At 48.7% G+C, this 19700-nt stretch overlaps 1 long non-coding RNA gene across 1 annotated transcript; it reads right to left on the bottom strand.

The window, feature by feature from the left end:
* Window positions 1–13805: 13805 nt before the first annotated feature.
* LOC146402609 (uncharacterized) lies at window positions 13806–19479 on the bottom strand. Its single transcript, XR_014805127.1, has 2 exons — window positions 19396–19479; window positions 13806–14506 (listed from the first exon to the last, which is right to left on the bottom strand). It is a non-coding gene; the product is annotated as an uncharacterized LOC146402609 (long non-coding RNA).
* Window positions 19480–19700: the final 221 nt, after the last annotated feature.

Below are 19700 nucleotides of genomic sequence, written 5' to 3'. Positions count from 1 at the left end.
GGTCAAAATCAGGCTTGGACTAATTCATTTATTGTCACACCTCTTCCAGGTAGCCTTCCCTGGTAACACATACTGGATTTTCTGCCTTCTCTGTGCATTTATCTTTGGGATAATAATAACAACAGTAATAATAATATTAGCTAACACTGCATGCCAGGTACTATTATAAATATCTTGCCATTTTAACTCAGCTCCTAGAGGTCTATACTATCATTATGTCCATTTTACAGATGAGAAAACTGAGGAAGGAATTCCCTCCCAGTTTGTTCATTTATTTATTTATTTATTTATTTTTAAGGGTTGCACCTGCGACAAATGGAGGTTCCCAGGCTAGGGGTCAAATCAGAGCTGCAGCTGCCGGCGGATGCCACAGCAAAACAGGATTCGAGCCATGTCTGCAACCTACACCACAGCTCACGGCAATGCCAGATCCTTAACCCACTGAAGTAGGCCAGGGATCGAACCTGCAACCTCATGGATAGATGCCAGATTCCTTTCCACTGAGCCACAACAGGCACTCCTCTCTCCCGCTTCCAACAAGGGTAGAACAAAATCTTAAAAAGTTGAGCTTGAATTTCCCATCACTAAAAATTACGTTGACTTAAGGAAAAAAGTGCTCCTTCTGGCACACCTGGGTTTGTGTCCCAAGACTCATCCTTACCATAAAGACTGACCATCAAGGGGAAAAGAAAAGAAAAGGCCATGAGAAAACGTCCTTTTTTAAAAAAAGAAAAGCAGAAGCAGCATGGACACAGGCGTTAAGGCTGTTTCTCTGCTTCTGAGAGCGATGCTTCTGCCTTTCTGAGTTGTGAGTCTAAGATTTCACAGAAGCTTGAAATCAAAAAACAGAAATCACTGTCTCTGGACCTTTGGGTGACCCCCCCCCGCAGCCTGTCCTGGGCTCTGAAGGGGACACCCTGTAAGTGAGACCTCCCTGGGGTAACCTGAGCCTCTTGGTGGCAGGACTCCCTGCACAGGCCCACAGTGGGACTATCAGCCAGGGTGGCAGCCTTCCCTACCTCAAAAAAGTGCCCTGTTTTCCCGCATGAAAATGACTCAGTTCTAAATTGCTGATGTCTGGGAGTTCCTATCGTGGTACAATGGGAAAAAAATCCGACTAGAAACCATGAGATTGAGGGTTTGATCCCTGGCCTCTCTCAGTGGGTTAAGGATCTGGCGTTGCCGTGAGCTCTGGTATAGGCTGAAGACACGGCTCGGATCTGATGTGGCTGTGGTGTAGGCTGGCAGCTGTAGCTCTGATTCGATCCCTAGCCTGGGAACCTCCATATGCCTAAAAAGCAAAAAATAAAAATAAATGAATTGTCGACATCTGAAATTAGAAAAGTACGTGGCCCTTATTATCATAAAAGAGCTCAAACACAGTAGGGCCCTCTCGGTGGCAGAAGGGGTGGCCAAGGGCCCCACAGCTGCCTCTTGCAGTTGTAGCCCCCTGAAAACACTCAGGGGGCTGAGAAATTTGGTTTTCATTAGCAGCGCATATGAGCGGTTCTGTCGCTCTGAATGGACTTTTGAGTCGGCCTGGCGGTGGGATATTTCCAGGACCGGTGAGTTTTGTTTTGTTTTGTTTCATATAATATGGGCCAGGCCCTTCTAGCTTATAGCCCCCCCAAAACTACATGGCAATTGGGCAACACCCCAACCTCTTGACTTCTAAAGTCAACAGCTGGGGCCGGCAGGAGAGGCACCCGAGACCATTTGGCTTTATTGACTCTGAGGTTTTATTAAAAATGTTATGTTTCCTTGAGGTCTGCGCCAGACCCAACAAGAAGACTGGCCAGTGAGGGGCTCGACGGGCCAAGGGGATTTTCACCACCTGGAAGACAGCCCACCTTGACCAGCTTTCTCCAACCCCTGAGACCCCAGAAACGGCCTCCACTTTAAAATCCCTGCAGAAAACGCTCTTCCCTCCCTCTGTCGATGTCAAGGGTAAAAACATGGGCCCAGTCTTTCACTCATTTGATGCATGTTGATAAAGCACCGACTGTAGTGTTGGGGGCTTGGATGCAGCTTGAATAAGTCAAAATCCTCAGCCCCTTGGAGCTTATGCCCTCTTAGAAGAGAAAGACTATAACCAAGCAAATAAATGCATTACATGACTTCAGAAAGGAATAAGGGCTATAAAAAAATAACATGCAGGGAGTTGCCTGGTGGCCTAGTGGTTAAGGATCTGGCATTGTCACTGCTGTGGCTCAGATTGCTGCTGGGATGTGGGTTCAGTCTCTGGCCAGGGAACTTCTACATGCCGTGGGCACAGCCAAAAATGAATTAATTAAAAAAGAAAAGAAAAGAAAATGGGAGAATGTGATGGAGGAAGTTTGGGCATTGAAAGACAGCATTAGAAGATGTGGCTCAGTGGTTAATGAATCCGAATAGGAACCATGAGGTTGCGGTTTTGATCCCAGCCCTTGCTCAGTGGGTTAAGGATCTGGCGTTGTCATGAGCTGTGGTGTAGGTCGTGGACTCGGCTTGGATCCCGTGTTGCTGTGGCTCTGGTGTAGGCTGGCAGGGCTGTAGCTCTGATTAGACCCCTAGCCTGGGAACCTCCATATGCCACAAGAGCGGCCCAAGAAATTGAAAAAAGACAAAAAAAAAAAAAAAAAAAAAAAAAGAGGTGGTCAGACAAAACTATCTATGAAACAGAAACAGACTCCCAGACATAAAGAACAGACTGTGGGGAGTTCCCATTGTGGCTCATCGGGAAAAAAACCCTACTAGTATCCATGAGGATGCAGGTTCAATCTCTGGTCCTGCTCAGTGAGTTAAGGATCTGGCATTGCTGTGAGCAGTGGTGTCAGTCACAGATGCAGCTAGGATCCCTCGTTGCTGTAGCTGTGGTGTAGGCTGGAAGCTGTAGCTCTGATTCGACCCCTAGCCAGGAAACTTCCATATGCCACAGGTGTGGCACTAAAAAAGAAAAAAAAAAAAAGTAGACTGTGGTTGCCAAGGACTGGGGGATAGGGGAAAGACAGACTGGGATTTGGTGTTAGTAGATGGAAACTATTACATATGATGGGTAAACAGCAAGGTCCTACTGATAGCACAGGGAACTATATCCTGAAATAAATCATAATGGAGAAGATGTTATACAGAATGCATGTATCTATATGAACCCCTGAATCACTTTGCTGTACAGCAGAAATTAGCACAACATTAAATCAACTATACTTCAATAAAAAATGAAAAAAAGAGAAGGGGGTCACGGGAGCGCCCTCTGAGGAAGTGCGTGCAGGCTGCCAGGAGCCCCACCAGGTGCAGCTGACTCTCGCGGTATGGATGGTGTCTTCACTGGAGCAGGTCAGATGCGTCTGGAACCTGGCAGGCAGCTGCTGATCTGACAGACCCTCTTCGTGATGTCCGACAACAGAGAGGGGCTGAAGCAGTTTGCCTTCGTGTGGCAGGGGCCACAGAACCCCTTCCAGCCCTGGCCAATCCCCATCACGATCCTCCCGCCAGGGGCTGTCTTAGCTCAGGTTCGCTAGAAGTCCCAGAGGTAGGGGTCTTTGTGGGGTGGGCTTTCCGAAGTGGAGTGACAGTAGTAGGAGAGAGCAGGGGAAGAAAGCTAATCCATGAGGCCTTTGGGCTGGAGACTGGCCTCCTTCTGCTCTCCTGGGGGGTAGGGAGCTTCTGAGCCTGAACTTCACCACAAAGCTGCCCCCCAGGCAGCCGGCCTTTTGTCCTTGGGGGCAGTCAGTCTGAGTCATGTAAGTGGAACCATGTAGTTTTCATCTTTTCACCACTAACGGATTTCACGTAGCAAAATGTCCTCAAGGTTCATCCAGGTTGCAGCATATGCCAAAATTCCCTTCTTTTTTTTTTTTTTTTTGTCTTTTTAGAGCTGCACACGTGGCATATGGAGGTTCCCAGGCTAGGAGTCGAATCAGAGCTGTAGCGGCCGGCCTGTGCCACAGCCACAGCAACACCAGATCCTTAACCCACTGAGCAAGGCCAGGGATAGATCCGTTGGGTTCGTTAACCACTGAGCCATGATGGGAACTCCAAAATTGCCTTCATTTTTAAGGTTGACTATTGTTGCATTGTATGGCTGTACCCCAGTTTGCTTATCTATTCATCTGTCCATGGATGCTTGTGTTGCTTCTGTGTTTCAAGCTATTATGAATAATGCTGCTATAAATATAAGTGTAAGATATGTCTTCAGAATCCCACTCTTTACTCTTTTGAGTACATACTCAGAAGTGAAATGGAATTGCTGGATCCCATAGTAATTCTTGTTTATTTGTTTTTGTTTTGTGCAAGCAAGACAGGCTTTTATTCAATGGCCAGAGAATAGCGAAGGGGAACTCATGCTCTAAAGGCACCTTCTCCAGTAATTCTATTTTTAACTCTTTGAGAAGCCCGCATACTGTGGGAGGGGTTGTAATTTTTTAGCTGATTTACAATATTATATTAGTTTCATGTGTATAACAGTGATTCAAATTTTTTATAGATTAGACTCCATTTAAAGTTATTATAAAATATTGGCTATATTCCCTCTACTGTATAATATATTCTTGTAGCTGGCATATTTCACTAATCATAATCCCTTCCAGGTCCATTCATGTGGTTGTAAATGACAAAATTTTGTACTATGTTGCTTCTATATCTTGGCTATTGTAAATAATGCTGCTATGAACACTGAAATGCACATATCTTTTTGAATTAGCGGGTTTTTTTTGTTTGTTTGTTTGTTTGTTTTGGGCCGCACCCACAGTATATGGAGGTTCCCAGGCTAGGGGTCAAATCGGAGCTACAGCTGCCAGCCTACACCACAGCCACAGCAACACGGGATCTAAGCCGTGTCTGCGACCTATACCACAGCTCATGGCAACACCGGATCCTTAATCCACTGAGCGAGGCCAGGGATCGAACCCGAAATCTCATGGTTCCCAGCCAGATTCATTTCCACTGCGCCACAGCAAGAACTCCTGAATTAGTGTTTTCATTTTCTCCAGATATACCCCCAAAAATGGAATTACCAGGTAATATGGTAGTTGTATTTTTAGTTTTTTAAGGAACCGTCATACTGTGGCTACACCAATTTACATTCCCACCAACAGTGTCCAAGAGTTCCCCTTTCTCCACATCCTCACCAGCATTTGTTATTTGCGGTCTCTTTGATTGTAGCCATTCTGACAGGTGTAAGGTGATATCTCATGGTGGTTTTGATTTGCATTTCCCTGATGATTAGTGATATTGAGCATTTTTATGTTCTTGTTGGCTATTTGCATGTCTTCTTTGGAAAAATGTCTGTTCAGATCTTCTGCCCATTTTTCAATTGGGTTTGGTTTTTTGATGTTGAGTTGTATGTACTATTTATATATTTTGGATCTTAACCCCTTATCAGTCCTATCATTTGCAAGTATCTTCTTCCATTCAGTAGGCTGTATTTTCATTTTGTCAATGGTTTCCTTTACTCTCCAAATGTTTTTTGGTTTAGCTAGCTACCATTTATTTATTTTTGCTTTTGTTTCCTTTCCCTTAAGGGACAGAGCCACAAAAATATTGCTGCAATTTATGTCATAGAGTGTTCTGTATGTATTTTCTTCAAGGAGTTTTATGATTTCTAGTCTTACATTTAGGTCTTTAATCCATTTTGAGTTTATTTTTGTAGATGGTGCTAAAAGAATGTCCTAATTTCATTCTTTTTTCTATAACCATCCAGTTTTTCCAGCACCACTTATTGAAGAGCCTATTTTTCTCCATTGTTCATCCTTGCCTCCTTTATTATAGATTAGTTGACTTAAGTATGTAGGTTTATTTCTGGGTTGTCTATCCTCTTCCATTGATCTATGTGTCTGTTTCTGCACCAGTACCATACTGTTTGGATTACTGTAGCTTTGTGGTATAGTCTGAAGTCAGGGAGCCTGATGCCTCCAGCTCTGTTCTTTCTCAGATTGTTTTGGCTGCCATACTGTTTTTCACAATGGTGGTTTTTACATTCCCACCAATAATGTACAAGGATTCCAGTGTCTTCACATCTTCATCAACATTTGTTATAAAAAGCCATCACTTATGAGACAAAGAAAGAGATAACTCTGGGGAGGTTCAAGCTGCAATGTAAGCTGCCCTGTTATTTAAGCCATGTGATCAAGAATGTTCCATAGTGCTATATAAGGATACTGGGGAGAGTCTTTGGCAATCCCCAATAGAAGGGAGTTAGTGCAGACACCTAGGGTCTTCTACAGCAGAGAACTGCTTTGGTTTGGTTTGGTTTTTAATAAATTTCTGGCTTTCTACTGGATCCTAATAGAGACTGAGTGCCTGACCATGAGGCACCAAGCAACTATAGCACCTGAGCTTCCATTGTGAGCTAGGTATTATCAAATCCACCAAGGCATAGCATGAGAAAGGCACAGCAGCAATTCACAATGGAGTGGAAATGATATATTTAGAATTGGGACTGAACAGGCCCAGAGGATCCAAGCAGATTCCATGAATAGGTTGCCAAGCCCCATGTCACCCACGTCTATGGCATCTGTACCTAGCCCTCTACACACTCCCATGGTCTCATAGTCACAGTTCCCTAACGTCAACTGTCAGAGAGGTAAGCCAAGGACTCAGGCCTGGGTCATGGGTGGGCACACAGGACTACGAGTGGTAGATCTGGGTATCCCCTTCAAATGGAGGTGAAGGGCTATGTGTCAGCACTAACTCCTGGGCTGGTTGGTCAGCAGCCTGAAAAGGCAAGATCGGAAGCTCTCACATGGCGTGGTTGGGAAAACCAGCTGAAGCAGGATGTTTGGGAGATGCCTCAGTGCTGCCAAAGGGAGACTTCAGCTATGAAACAACCACTGGCCACAAATCACTGAATCATGGGACCCTGTGATGCGAGTCCCTCCGTGGCTCCCCCGGGCTGGGTTCTTGCACCAGTCCTGGCCACAGCAGGCTCAAGGTATGGATACCTGTCTCGGGTTGGGCTGCCCAGAGTAGACATTGAGAAGAGGATTCGTGTGAAAGCAGTTTCTTAAGGAAGTGCTCCCAGGGACAAACCACAGACAGAGTTGGAGGAAACTGCACATTGAAAGTGAACTAGTCGGCTTGACCTTGACATGTGGGGGGACTCTGGGGTGTCAGCTCCACCTCAGAGCTTATTACCAACTGGAGGCAAGTGAGCCGGGCTTTCATACTCCTGCATGAGGGCCAGCCAGTCATTACCACGCCACGGCCACCCAGGGGAGACAAATGCCCAGGCACTTCTGTATGTGGGAGGGCCGGGAGGCAGGGGGGCAAAGCACCTCTAGTAGCTCAAGGGGAGATCTCTGAAGAGAGCCGTGGGTGCAGGCTATTAGAAGCAAAGGTGCACAGAAGGGGCTCCCAGAAACAGAATGTCAGCTACAGCCTCTGTCGCCATGGCAGCTTCCCAGAAGCTATCGCTCCTTGTTTTGTGCTTTGGGTTGCATAGTGTCCCTTCCAGTATTCTCGTCCTTCCTGGAACCTCAGAATGAGACCTTATTTGGAAATAGGATCACTGCGGATGTCATTACTTAAGGTGATGTCGTAAGATCATCATGAGTGGGGTGGGCTTTTAGTCCAATACGACTGATGGGGGGGAAAGGGGAGTTCCCTGGTGGTGCAGTGGGTTAAGGACCCGGCATCATTGCAGCAGCTGAGGTTGCTGCCCTGGCACAGGTTTGATCCCTGGCCCAGGAAACTCTGCATGCCACGGGCACAGCCAAAAATAAAATACATAAAATAAGAGGACAAAAGACACTGCGACAGAGACACAGGGAGAAGGTCCGGCAAAGAACAAGGCAGAAATTGGAGCGACGCATCTGCAAGTCAAGGGATACTGATGAGGATAGCCAGAGGCCACCGAAGCTAGGAGAGATGCCTAGAACAGATCCTCCCCGAGAGCCTCTAGGTACCAACTCTCCCCACATCTTGATTTCAAACTTCTAGTTTTCAGATCTGTGAGAAAATACATTTCTGTTGTTTTGTTGTTTTAAGCTGCCCCGTTTGTGGCCCTTTGTTACAGCTACACCAGCAGACGAATACACCTGGACCCATGTGGGTGATGAGCAGGAGAGCCAGCACACGGAAGTACCTGGCTTGGACCAGGAGGCCAGCAAGCCTGCACTGGCATCATCTGGCCAGAGAGACTTGGATAAAGGCTTATTTCCAAAGCAAGAGGAGAAGAAGAAAAACCACACCCTTCCATCACCTTCCAGGACGTGAGGAGAGGCCGCCCACCCCACAGGAACCTGGGTCAGGGTCGTGGACAGAAGCACCATTAGTCCCGGCTGGAAAGCACTGCCAAATGCTCCTAAGATTGTTTTTGGAACCACACTTGACCAGGTGGGAGAGGTGCTTGGCCTGGCCAGTGGACCAAGGCTCACTTAGGGGGTGAGGAGGAAGCAGATGGGCACCAGGTGGGCAAGCTTCTGGAAACCACTTGTCTGTGAACACAGGCCTAGGAAGAGTAAAGGAGAAGCCCGGCTGGGATCTTGCCAGGTTGTCCCTCTCAGTGAAAGATCAGCAGCCATATTGCCCCAGTCCTGGCATCTCTTACTAAAAGAGCATCCCCCAGGCCAGAGGAAATCTTCAAGGAGCAAAAATCCACTGGAAACAACATCTCCCAAACTTCACTTGCTCAAGAGCTACCTCCCCACTTCTTGCCATATCTAGCACATAGCAGCTACATTAGGATTCTGCTTAACATTTTTCTTTAAAATATTGCCTCTTTCTACAAATGGTCCTGAAACAATTGGCTATCCATAAGTAAAAAAATGTGGACCCATACCTCACATCATATCCAAAACCCAACTCCAAATGGATCAAAGACCTAAAGGTAAGCACTGAAGTTTATAGGAGTTAAATCTTCAGGACTTTGAATTTAGCAATGACTTCTTAGATGCAGGACACCAAAGCACAAGCAACAAAAGAAAAAATAGATAAATTAGACTTCGTCAAAATAAAATATGTGGTACATCAAAGACACTACCATTGGAGTAAAAAGGCAACCCATAGAATGACAGTAAATATTGGCAAATCACCTATCTGATAAGGGGGTAATAGCCAGAATATATAAAGAACTCCTAAAACTCAACAACAGAAAGACAGACAAGCAACTTCAGAAAAGGACAAAGAGGAGTTCCTGTCGTGGCTCAGAATCTGACTGGTATTCATGAGAATGCAAGTTTGATCCCCAACCTCGCTCAGTGGGTTAAGGATCCAGCATTGCCGTGAGCTGTGGTATAGGTTGCAGATGTGGCTCGGATCCCTCATTGCTGTGGCTGTGGCATAGGCCAGTGGCTACAGCTCTGATTCAACCCCTAGCCTGGAAAACTCCATATGCCATGGATGTGACCATAAAAAGAAAAAAAAAGAAAAAAAGAAATGGACAAAGGACTATAAAAGACATCCTTCGAGGAGTTCCTCTTCCTCTTTTGCTCTTTCTCTCTGTCTCTATCTTTCTCTTTCCCTTTCCACCACCCCTGCATACCCATCTTCTCCCTCTTCTCTCTTTAAGTAAAAAATTGCCTCACTTAAAAAAAAAAAAAAAAAAAAAAAAAAAAGGAGTTCCTGCCGTGGCACTGTGGGTTAATGATGTGGCTTGCCTCTGTAGAGGCGCCGGTTCAATCTCCAGCCTGGCACAATGGGTTAAATGATCCCATGATGCCACAGCTACAGCATAGGTCACAGCTGTGGCTCACATTCGATCCCTGGCCCGGGAACTTCCATATACTGCAGGTGTGGTCAGAAAGAAAGAAAACAAGACATCCTTCAAAGCGGACATCTAGGTGGCCAAAAAGCAAATGAAAGATGCTCAACATCACTAACCTTAGAGAAAAGCAAATCAAAACCACGATGAAATACCACTTGACCTCCACTGGAATGGCTGTGAAGTTTAAAAAAAGGAAAGAAAATGGCAAATGCTGACAAGGATATGAAGAGACTGGAACTCTCATACATTGCTGGTGAGAATGTAGAGTGGGGCAGCCACTTTGGAAAAACAGAGTGGCATTTCCTCAAAAAGGTATACACGGGGTTACCATCTGATCCAGCAATTCCACTCCTAGATGTATACCCCAAAGAACTGAACATAGGTATTCAAAAAAGCACTCGTACATGAATATTCATAGCAGCATTATTCACATTAGCCAAACGGTGGAAACAACCCAAATGTCCATCAGTGGGTGAAAGGGTAAGCAAAATGTGGTGTATCTATGCAACAAGCTATCTTTCAGCCATAAAAAGAAAAAAAGAACTGATACACACTACAGCTTGGATGAGCCCTGAAAACATCACGCCAAGTCAAACAAGTCAGACACAGACAATTACATATGATATGATTCCTTTATATGAAATACCCAGAATGGTTAAATCCATGGGGGCAGAAAGCAGATGAGGGGTTGCCAGGGCTCAGGGGAGGGGGGAATGAGGCATGACTACTTAGTGGGTAGAGGGTCCCCTTGTGGGGTGACGAAATGTTTTGGAACTAGATAGAGGTGAGAGTTGTACAACAGTGTCAATGAACTAAATTCCACTGAGTTGTACGTTTAGCATACAATGAAATTAACAAAAAAAACCCCAAAATGATCCAAACATCCGTTGGTGGATAGAAGGATAAACCAAATGTGTTGTATCGACACGACGGAGTATAATTTGGCCATAAAGAGGAATGAAGCACGACGTAGAAGAAGCTTGAAAACATGCTAAGTGAAACAAAAAGCGCACATATCATACGATTCCATTCATATGAAATATCCAGAATAGACAAATTCATAGAAACAGAATAGATTGCTAGCTGCCAAGGGCTAGGGGGAGTGACTGCTAAAAGGTACATCATTCTTGGGGGGGGGGCAACGAAAATATTCTGGAATTAGTAGTAATGGCTGCATGACTGTGAGAGTATACTAAAAACCATGACTTGTACAGTCTGTAAAGGGGTTAATTATATGATATATGAATCGTATGTCTTTCTTATTTTTGAAAAACTTGTTTTTGAGTTTGGAAGAACTGTGGACCTTCCAGAATGACTTAGGCTTTTACTTTTCATGATAACATCCCCTACCTCACAGAACCAATGAGGAGACTAATGAGCTAATGTCATGATTCTCAAATTTTAGGTTTCAGCAGAATCTCCTGGAGAGGTTGTTAGAATACATACTGCTGGCCACATTCCCATGGTTGCAGATTTAGCAGGGCCCCAAGAATGTGCATTTCTAACAAGCTCCCAAGTGATGCTGATGCTGCTGATCCCTGGACCACACTTTGAGAAGCGCTGAATTAATTCACATTAAGTGCTCTGAGTCTGGCCTCTGAGCAAGGACTCCATCAAGTAAGTACATTTTAATTACTCCAACTAGGAGGTTTTCAGAACCAGGGTTATTATCTTGGTTTTCCAGGTAAGGAAACAAACCCGGGGAAGGCAGTAACCACCCAGAGTCACGAGGACTGGAGGTGGCAGGGCTGGGACTTGAACCCATAGAATCTTTTATTTTTTTTAGGGCTGTACCCATGCCATATGGAAGTTCCCAGGCTAGGGATCAAATCAGAGCTGCAGCTGCCAGCCTACATCACAGCCACGGCAACATGGGATCCCAGCTTTATCTGCAACCCACACACAGCTATAGCAACTCCAGATCTGAGCCGTGTCTGCAATCTACACCGCAGCTCATGGCCATGCGAGGTCCTTTAACCCACAGAGTGAGGCCAGGGATCAAACCCACATCCTCATGAATACTAGTCGGATTCTTAACCCACTGACCCACAGTGAGAACTCCAAGCCCAGACATTCTGGTCCAGGTTCAAGGCTCTTCACCAGCTAGGAGCAAGCACACTTCCCTCTGAATTTCCCACAGTTCCTGAAGCACATGCTAGGTTCATTCCTGACCCCAACACTCCAACTTGCTCACTCCATTTTCAGCAAACTCACTTCACTCTCCTTGCCATTCTGAGATTGTCTCTAAACCCATTGCTCTGGATCCACCTCACCCTGCATGCCGCTTCCTGCCACCCCAGACTCCAGCCCCAGAGCAGAGCAGGTCTCAGCCTGGTCCTCCCTGCCACGCCCTGCCCCACCTGCCAGAGACCCAAGGCCTTGGCCCCGGCAGGCAGGATTGGGGTAGAGCAGAAGGAAAGAGTGGTCCTGAGGTCCCCAAAGGGGTCCCATAACGATGCTCTCAATCAGCCCCTCAGAGCCTGTGCGAAGGCACTTTGCATGCTATCCTAAGATGCTCCTGTCAATTTCACAGATGAGTGACTTTCTCAAGGGCAGGGAGTCAGGCAGGCTGCAGAATGACATCTCTCCAGCCCCACCTGTCATGTGCTCATCCATTCAAACATTTCCCGGGCACTTGCTCCATGTCAGGGGTGTGCCAGGCTTTGAGGGCACACGAAGCTACAGAAGGTCACAGCCAGGTTGGGAAGACAACACTGACCCTGAAGCAGTCATCACAGGGCGGTGTCTGAGGTGAGACCCCCATAAAGACGGCCTTGAACCGTCCCCTGAGGGCACAAGCCCTGCCCTCATCTGCACCCAAAAAAGACTGTCCAGAAGCAGCCTGGTGTCAGAGCCACAGTTTCCTTCTCTTTCCAGGTCAGGGCCACCTGGCTGGCCCTGGAGACGTGGGCAGACACCACCTGTCTAGAGACAGGATGACCAATGAGACTGCTGGCCACGAGGAAGTGGAGGCACATCTGCTTTATGTGGCTTCATCGTCAAGAGAAACTGCTTCTCAAAGGAAACGGCTTCAGCAAAGGAAGAGGTTCAAAAGAATAATAATACACTGCATCTTGGCAATTCTAAGAGGCACCATTTTCCACATTTTAATAGCTCTAAAATCGGGCTGTGTCTCCCAATATCTGCTGGCCAGGAGCCCTCTGGATGGAGTTGCCGGTGCCTGGCCAAGCCAAGCATCACTCTGGTATGGGTTTCTGTGGCTTGGAAGAAAACCCTGGAGACAATAGAGGAGTATTCTTTTAACTCTAGGAAGCAACCCATTGTGGGTACAGGGTGGGGAAGGCAGTGAAAAGGACACGCTCAGCTGCATTCTTCACGTGGGAGTCAAATGTGGGAAGAGCCCCCAAAGGCAAAGCCAGTGCAAGGGCTCTCAGTCATCTGGGGATTCTTGTAAGAAATGCTGCAGCTTCAGCGAAGTTCCTTGGGGGAGGTTAGGGAGAGCAAGGAGGGGCCTGCTAGCATCCTGGAAATCTCTCTCCCAATCCTGATGGTGGTTACAATCAGTGAGGTGCTGGTAAACCAGTCTCTGGGAGTTCCCTCTGTGGCTCAGTGTGTTAAGAACCTGATGTAGCATCCATGAGGATGCAGGTTTGATCCCTGGCCTTGCTCAGTGGGTTAAGGATACAGAGCTGCCACAAGCTGTGGTGTAGGTCACAGATGCAACTCAGATCTCATGTGGCCGTGGCTATGGTGTGGACCTAAGCTTCAGTTCCGATTCAACCCTTGGCCCGGGAATTTCCAAATGCCGCAGGTACTGCCGTAGAAAGGACAAAGCAACAACAACAATCTCTGAGGACGGGGGAGGGGGGAAGCCCCGAATTGTAGCATTTGCCCATTTCCATGGTGTAAATATTCCCACCGGGGCTGATTTTAAGTGACTAACAGTTTAAAAACCATTTTGCAAAATACCTAGGTATGTAACAACAGCCCACCACTGATCACAGACGTGAACATATCCTTTGTGCAGTTTATTATATGTAAGCTTTAGTTCAATAAAATGTTTAAAAACAGGAGAATGAGGCCTGTGTCACCCAAGCTGGCCCACACGGAGGACAGTGTGTGTGAAAAAGCACGGGCCTTGGGTGTGTGGAGTCAGAGTCCGTTTTAAATGTGAAGAAGTTTATTTTCATGTAAATATATTTGGTTTCATTTCACATACATTTATTTTCATATAAATTTCCTTTCATGAATGCACAAGAGTGATATCTATGCATGATATAGACATATATGCTTGTATATCTATATGATATGCATCTAAGTCTGAGCTCTTTTACTTAGTAGGAAATTTTGAAATTCTAAGTGATAAATGACTACATCTTAGTTAAACGGATGGCATTTTTATCTCCTAGGGTATAGAAAGTCGTGGTATATCTATGTTCAATGATGCTGTAGGTCTATTGAAATACAGCAATTTTTTTTTTTTTTTTCAGTTTCCGAGAGCTGGTCAGAACACTGCACCAGGATTCAAGAAGTGGGTTCTAGGTCTAAATTTGCTGCTGTGTGACCTCGGGCAAGTCCATTATCCTTTTCGGGCTTCTGTAGCTCTGCTTCTAAAATAGGAACGATAGTCAATTCTACTTCATAACGCTGCAGAAGATTAAAGGAGATGCTTGCTCGGGTGGTTCAACATCCCACTGTGCCTTTAGTGAGGCTTAAAAGTGCTCGGTCAAGGGCAGCAAGTCATGGTTATTGTCACTCCTTGGCATCTCTGAGCCTCCTAGCCAATGGGCCCAGGTTCCAGGTTCGCTGGGAAGATCCACTGAGCTGATGCGTGAACAAGTGCTATGCCAACTAGAAAGTACTCTGCAAAGGAAAGGGATAATTAAGAAAGGCCTAAGGCGTGTGTGCAATAGACATGAAACACATCAGAGCATCAAGACCACGACTAGACAGATCACCCAAGGGAGCGAGTGAAAAGGGAACCGTGAAAACACACGTCAAGCCTCAAACCCCACTTCCACACATGGAAACATCTGTCAATCTGTGGTTAGACCTGCCGTCGCAGCCTGGCCTCTTGGTCATTTCAGAATGGAGAAGTGGCCATGGGAACGGCCTCCTTGTCTGCAAGGGGCTGACGTCACAGGGCTTGGACGGAAGGAGGGGGACGAGGCACCAGAGCTGAACTGAAAGTGTTCCCAGTGGGGCGTCCCATGCATTTCCACGCCTCTGCCCAGCTGTTCTGTGGCAAAGCCAGGCAGGCCAACCCCATACTTACGGAACACGGCCTTCACGGCCGGAGAAGTGGGTTCAAATCCCAGCTCTGCCCCCACAGAGGAGGTCTGGACCCCCTCCTCTCTGAACCTCAGAGTCTCCAGCTGAGAAACGGGCCTAACGGTACCTCAGTTCAGGTTGTTGGGCGAATTACCTTCTGGATACGAAGCGTTTAGTAGGTTAGCAGTGGAGGCGGGGGGGTCCAAAGTTGAGTCCCTCGAGCTCTGGGCCCGGGATGGATCGGGTGGACAAACAGGAAAATGCACCTATGATGTGATGCCATGAGGGCTCAACAGAGAAGGAGGCGCAAGGTGCCCCGGACAGGCACAAGGCCACCATCCCCCAGCATGTGGGTGCTGGGCAGCTTCCTGGAAGAGCTGAATCTCACCAGCTGGGTGAAAGTCAGCTGAGCACCGGAGGGTGGGAAGAGCTTTCCTGGCAGCTCTGACAGTATGAGAAAAGCCAGCAGGCGTGAGGCAACTGACTTACACAAACCACTCCTGCTCCAAGACAAACCCTCGTCTCCAGGGTGGGAGTGACAAACTTTTCTTCCTTACTCTGAGCCAACACTCATACTCAGCAGGCAGTGAAATGGACTGTGATGGCCACCTCTAGAGTTAGAGGGTGAGCTCCCCAACACCCAGAGCATTTAAGCACAAATAGTCACGGGCCAGTCCTGGGCCCCCAACCTCACATACATTCCTGCCTGGGTTGCAGGGGCTGAAGCCTGAGGGCTGCATTGCCCAGGCTCCATTGCCAGCCTGTTTCCAGCTGAGTTTGCCCCCACGGAGGCACCAAGGAAAACTGAGGAGCGGGGCGTGAAGAGAGAACATTCTGCCTCAGGTGGGGTCACTGGCTGCAGTTGCATGTCCTCTGTGCCCCACCCAGGAAGGTTCCAGCTGGCACCAGCCAGCCTGGGATCCACCACCTCCCCTGTGCCCCCGCCCCCAGGTGGTGGCACTTTCCCACAGTGGGCCATCTCTGGGTTGACTCATCACGCCCCCTCTGGCCTCTTGGCTCTCCCACACACAGCCTGTGTAACCAGCTCCCTGTTCTAGGTTCTTCTCCCTGAAATACCTAGAGTGTGTCTGTTTCTTAATTGGGTCCGAAATGACACAAGTCCTTCCTGAAGTCACATGACAAGCCTTGTCCTGACAAGTCACAGAGAGAGGCTGAGAGGAAGGTCCTTTGTAAGCCTGGGACTCTCACCCAGGCGTCCCCTCCCATCCCAGTGCCACCTTCCCTCTGATGCGGCAACGGACAGGCCAGCTCCACCCGGACAGGTCCTAGAATAGAAACGGAACCATCTCCCAAACATCTGAAGAGTAAAACAGACTTTCAGGGTCATCAGAGCAGAGAGTGCCATTCCAGACGGCGGGGAAGAGCTGTGGGGCGCGGGGGACAAGCCCTCACCCGGTTTTATGGGCTGGTGGCTGTCGGAAGCCTGGAAAGGCCACCAGGGCCCTCTGGGCCAGTCCGTCCATTTGAGGGGGAAGAAACAGGCCCAGAGAGGGGAAGTGACAGGCTCAGAACCCAGGCCTCCTGGCTCCTGGCCTGCTGCCCTCTCCCCTCCTGTGTTATACTGTCCCTGGCCACCTCCCAGGAATCAGGGCCTGGGTTCTGCCGGCACCTTGACTGTGACCACGTGCTCCTGTGACCCGGCCAGGCCACCCTTGGGAAGCTTTCCTACGTGGGCCTAAGGATATCAGTGCAAAGGGGTCACTGCAGCCTGGTTTAAAAGTGAAAAGCTATGGAGTTCTCACTGTGGGGCAATGGGTCAGTGGCGTCTCTGCAGCGCTGGGACTCAAGTTCCATGCCCAGCCGGGCTCAGTGGGTTAGGGATCCAGTGTTGCTGCAGCTGTGGTTTAGGTCACAACTGCGGCTTGGATCTAATGCCTGGCCCGGAAACACCACCATGCCACAGGGCAGCCAAAAAAGAAAAAAAAAAGTGAAAAGCTAAAGATAACTTAGATGAAGCAGTTCCTGTTGTGGCTCAGCAGGCTAAGAAGAACCCAACTAATATCCCTGGGGATGCGCGTTCGATCTCTGGCCTTGTTCAGTGGGTTAAGGATCTGAAGTTGCTGTGAGCTGTGGTGTAGGTCACAGATGCAGCTTGGATCCCGCGTGGCTGTGGCTGTGGCACAGGCCAGCGTCTCCAGCTCCGACGGGACCCCTAGCCCGGGAACTTCCATATGCCGGAAATGTGGCCCTAAAAAGAAAAAAAAATAAAGATAACCTAAGTGACATCAGCAGGCTGGTGACAAAGCGTGGCCCGCCTACACCTTGTGCCCCAAGTGCGGTGTGACGTGTGACCTGCCCTCCCCTGTGTGTTTGGGGACACAGAGAACTCAGAGCAGGGGTCAGTGTGGGAGGTGCGATGGAAAATAACTCTCTGTTCTTCCCGGTAAACTCTTTATGCTGTTTACAGGGCTGCCACACGGCGTTGTTCTAGGAACTGTTAATAAATTTGTTTTTCAAATTTCATTTTAAGGGAGTTCCCATCATGGCGCAGCGGAAACGAATCCGACTAGTTATCCATGAAGACGCAGGTTCGATCCCTGGCCTCGCTCAGTGGGTTAAGGATCTGGCGTTGCCGTGAGCTGTGGTGTAGGTCACAGACCCACCTCGGATCCTGCATGGCTGTGGCCAGGGTGTAGGCCAGCAGCTGTAACTCCGATTGGACCTCTAGCCTGGGAACCTCCATATGCCACGGGTGCAGCCCTAAAAAGAAAAAAAAAAAATTCACTTAAAAACTAAGACTGAGGCTGCACTATATGTGGAAACCTGACCCTGATAAATGAATAGTCACCATGTGTAGTGTTCCCTTAGGGAAGGAAAAAGATTTATTTCCACGTGGAAAGAAAAATGCCTTAAAGGAAACTCACCAGTCTGTCCACAGAGGTTAAGATCTGGGAGGGGGAGCCATGAAAAAGGGCTTTGCTTTTTACTCCGTACACATCTGAATTACTTCTCATTTTTACAGTGAGCTTGTTTTATTTTCTGTCATTTAAAGATGAGCCGAAGAAAATGTGCTTTCAGTTAAAAATCCCCATGGTTTTCCAAGTCCCCTCTGGGCACATGGCTGGCTCAGCCTGACCCTCCTCTGGCTAAGAAAGAAGGTGGCCTAGAAGCCCCATCTCTGGGCCTCAGACAGCTGTGCCTTTCTTTTAGAATGCCCAGAGAAAGGAAAGGGTGAGAGAGCAAAAGAAAGAGAGAGAGAACACTCACAAAATCATGGCATCAGGTAAGCCCACCCCATATTAAGGAGGCTGCCAGAGGCCCCTGGATCTTCTCTGCATTCTGCACCCAGAGTCTCAGGCTCAGCCCTGCATGGAAGAAGGATCTGGACAAACAAGGAGGGTGAGAGGTGGGAGGTAAGAAGAGTGGGGGGCGTGGAGTATCTCGATGGAAGATGGCTGGAGGGATCAGAGACCAGACCCGGACGGCTGTCCCTTGTACTAGGATTAGATGCGCCCTGTGCTCCGTGCAGTCCTGAGAGAAAGGACTGGAACCCATAGGAAGAGATCCCCAGGATATAAAGCTGGGCTCCATATCAGACCTGCCAACAGACCTGCCGAGGACAGAATGAGCTGCCCTGAAGGGTAGGGAGTGAGCGTCCTGTCATCAGAGGAGATCAAGCTGAGTTTGGCACTGCCCAGCAGAATCAGTCACAGGCGGAGGGGTGCATTCTTTAACCTCCCTTCCACCTTGAGGGTCTGTAAGTAATCCTATGACTGGAGGACCCAGGTCTGGGACAGCCCCCACGGGGCCAAGTGCCGAGTGGTGGGCTGCACGAACACTAGAGCCTCAAGCCTCACAGCAAAGCTGGGGGCGGGGCGCTCCTGCCCTGCCCTCCTCCAAACGAGCCGGAGTGACATTGTCAGACTCACCCCCGCAGGGTTGTGGGTGCCACCAACCACCTTCCTGAAACGACCCACCCACAGCCCCACGATTAAACCAGATGCACTGGGGAGAGAATGGCATTTCTAGAAAGACCCTTCTTGCTAAGGATCATGATCAGTGGATGGGCATTGGGGGCTTTGAGGGTGTGGGACCTCCGGTTACCTTGCCTTGGGCACCTGGACACCTGCCTTGGAGATGGGTTCCAGAGCCTCACGGGCCCCCTCCGGGCTCCCCTCCCTGGGGTCCCCTCTGGCCACCCCCTAGAACCTCCTCTGGAACTCCCTCTGGGCCTACCCACTTCTCCCCACATCCAGGGACATCAGGTTCCTCTTGTTCCATCCCCCCTTTCCCCCCCATCCCTGCTTTGTCCTCAGGCACCGCTTCTGCCCTTTAATCTTGCCTGGCCTCTCATCTTCCCATTGGAGCCGCTCCAAGGACCAGGAGCTCCGGGTAGGTGCCTCTCCTCCTCCCTCCTCCCCTGGCCCCGTGAGGGTCCTCCCGTGTCCCCCTGAGTGGGGAAGCCTCTCTCTGCTTCAAGGAAAGGACTCCTGTCCTCAGACACATGCCCACCTCCTGACCTGTGCACAGGCTGTACCCGCCGAGCCCTCGCCAGAGAGGGGTGAGGAGTCATGTCAGCTGCCCTGGGAAAGCCACTACTGTCCTCAGGAGTCCTTCCGACTCCAGCCCTGCCTCCCACCCTCCTCGGCTCTCACCGCCCTGGTCTTCCTCGTCCCTCGGCCACGTCAGCTCTTCCTTGGCTTCCCTCTGCCTGGGACACTTCCCCTAAAGAGCTTCACACACTGACCTCCGGCCTCTGGTCACCTCCCCAAAGTGGCTTTGGTCAGCGGCTCAGGGCCCGGCCTCCGAGGTGGCTGCATCCCAG

The sequence above is a fragment of the Sus scrofa genome, chromosome 6 (assembly GCF_054392235.1).
Source record: "Sus scrofa isolate SSC_HxYL_T2T_F1_AM1 chromosome 6, Sscrofa_HxYL_maternal_Yorkshire_Landrace_v2.0, whole genome shotgun sequence".
In the NCBI taxonomy this organism is placed as follows: domain Eukaryota; kingdom Metazoa; phylum Chordata; class Mammalia; order Artiodactyla; family Suidae; genus Sus; species Sus scrofa.
The sequence above is the reverse complement of the archived record's forward strand: the minus strand, read 5'-3'. Positions and strand labels throughout refer to the sequence as shown.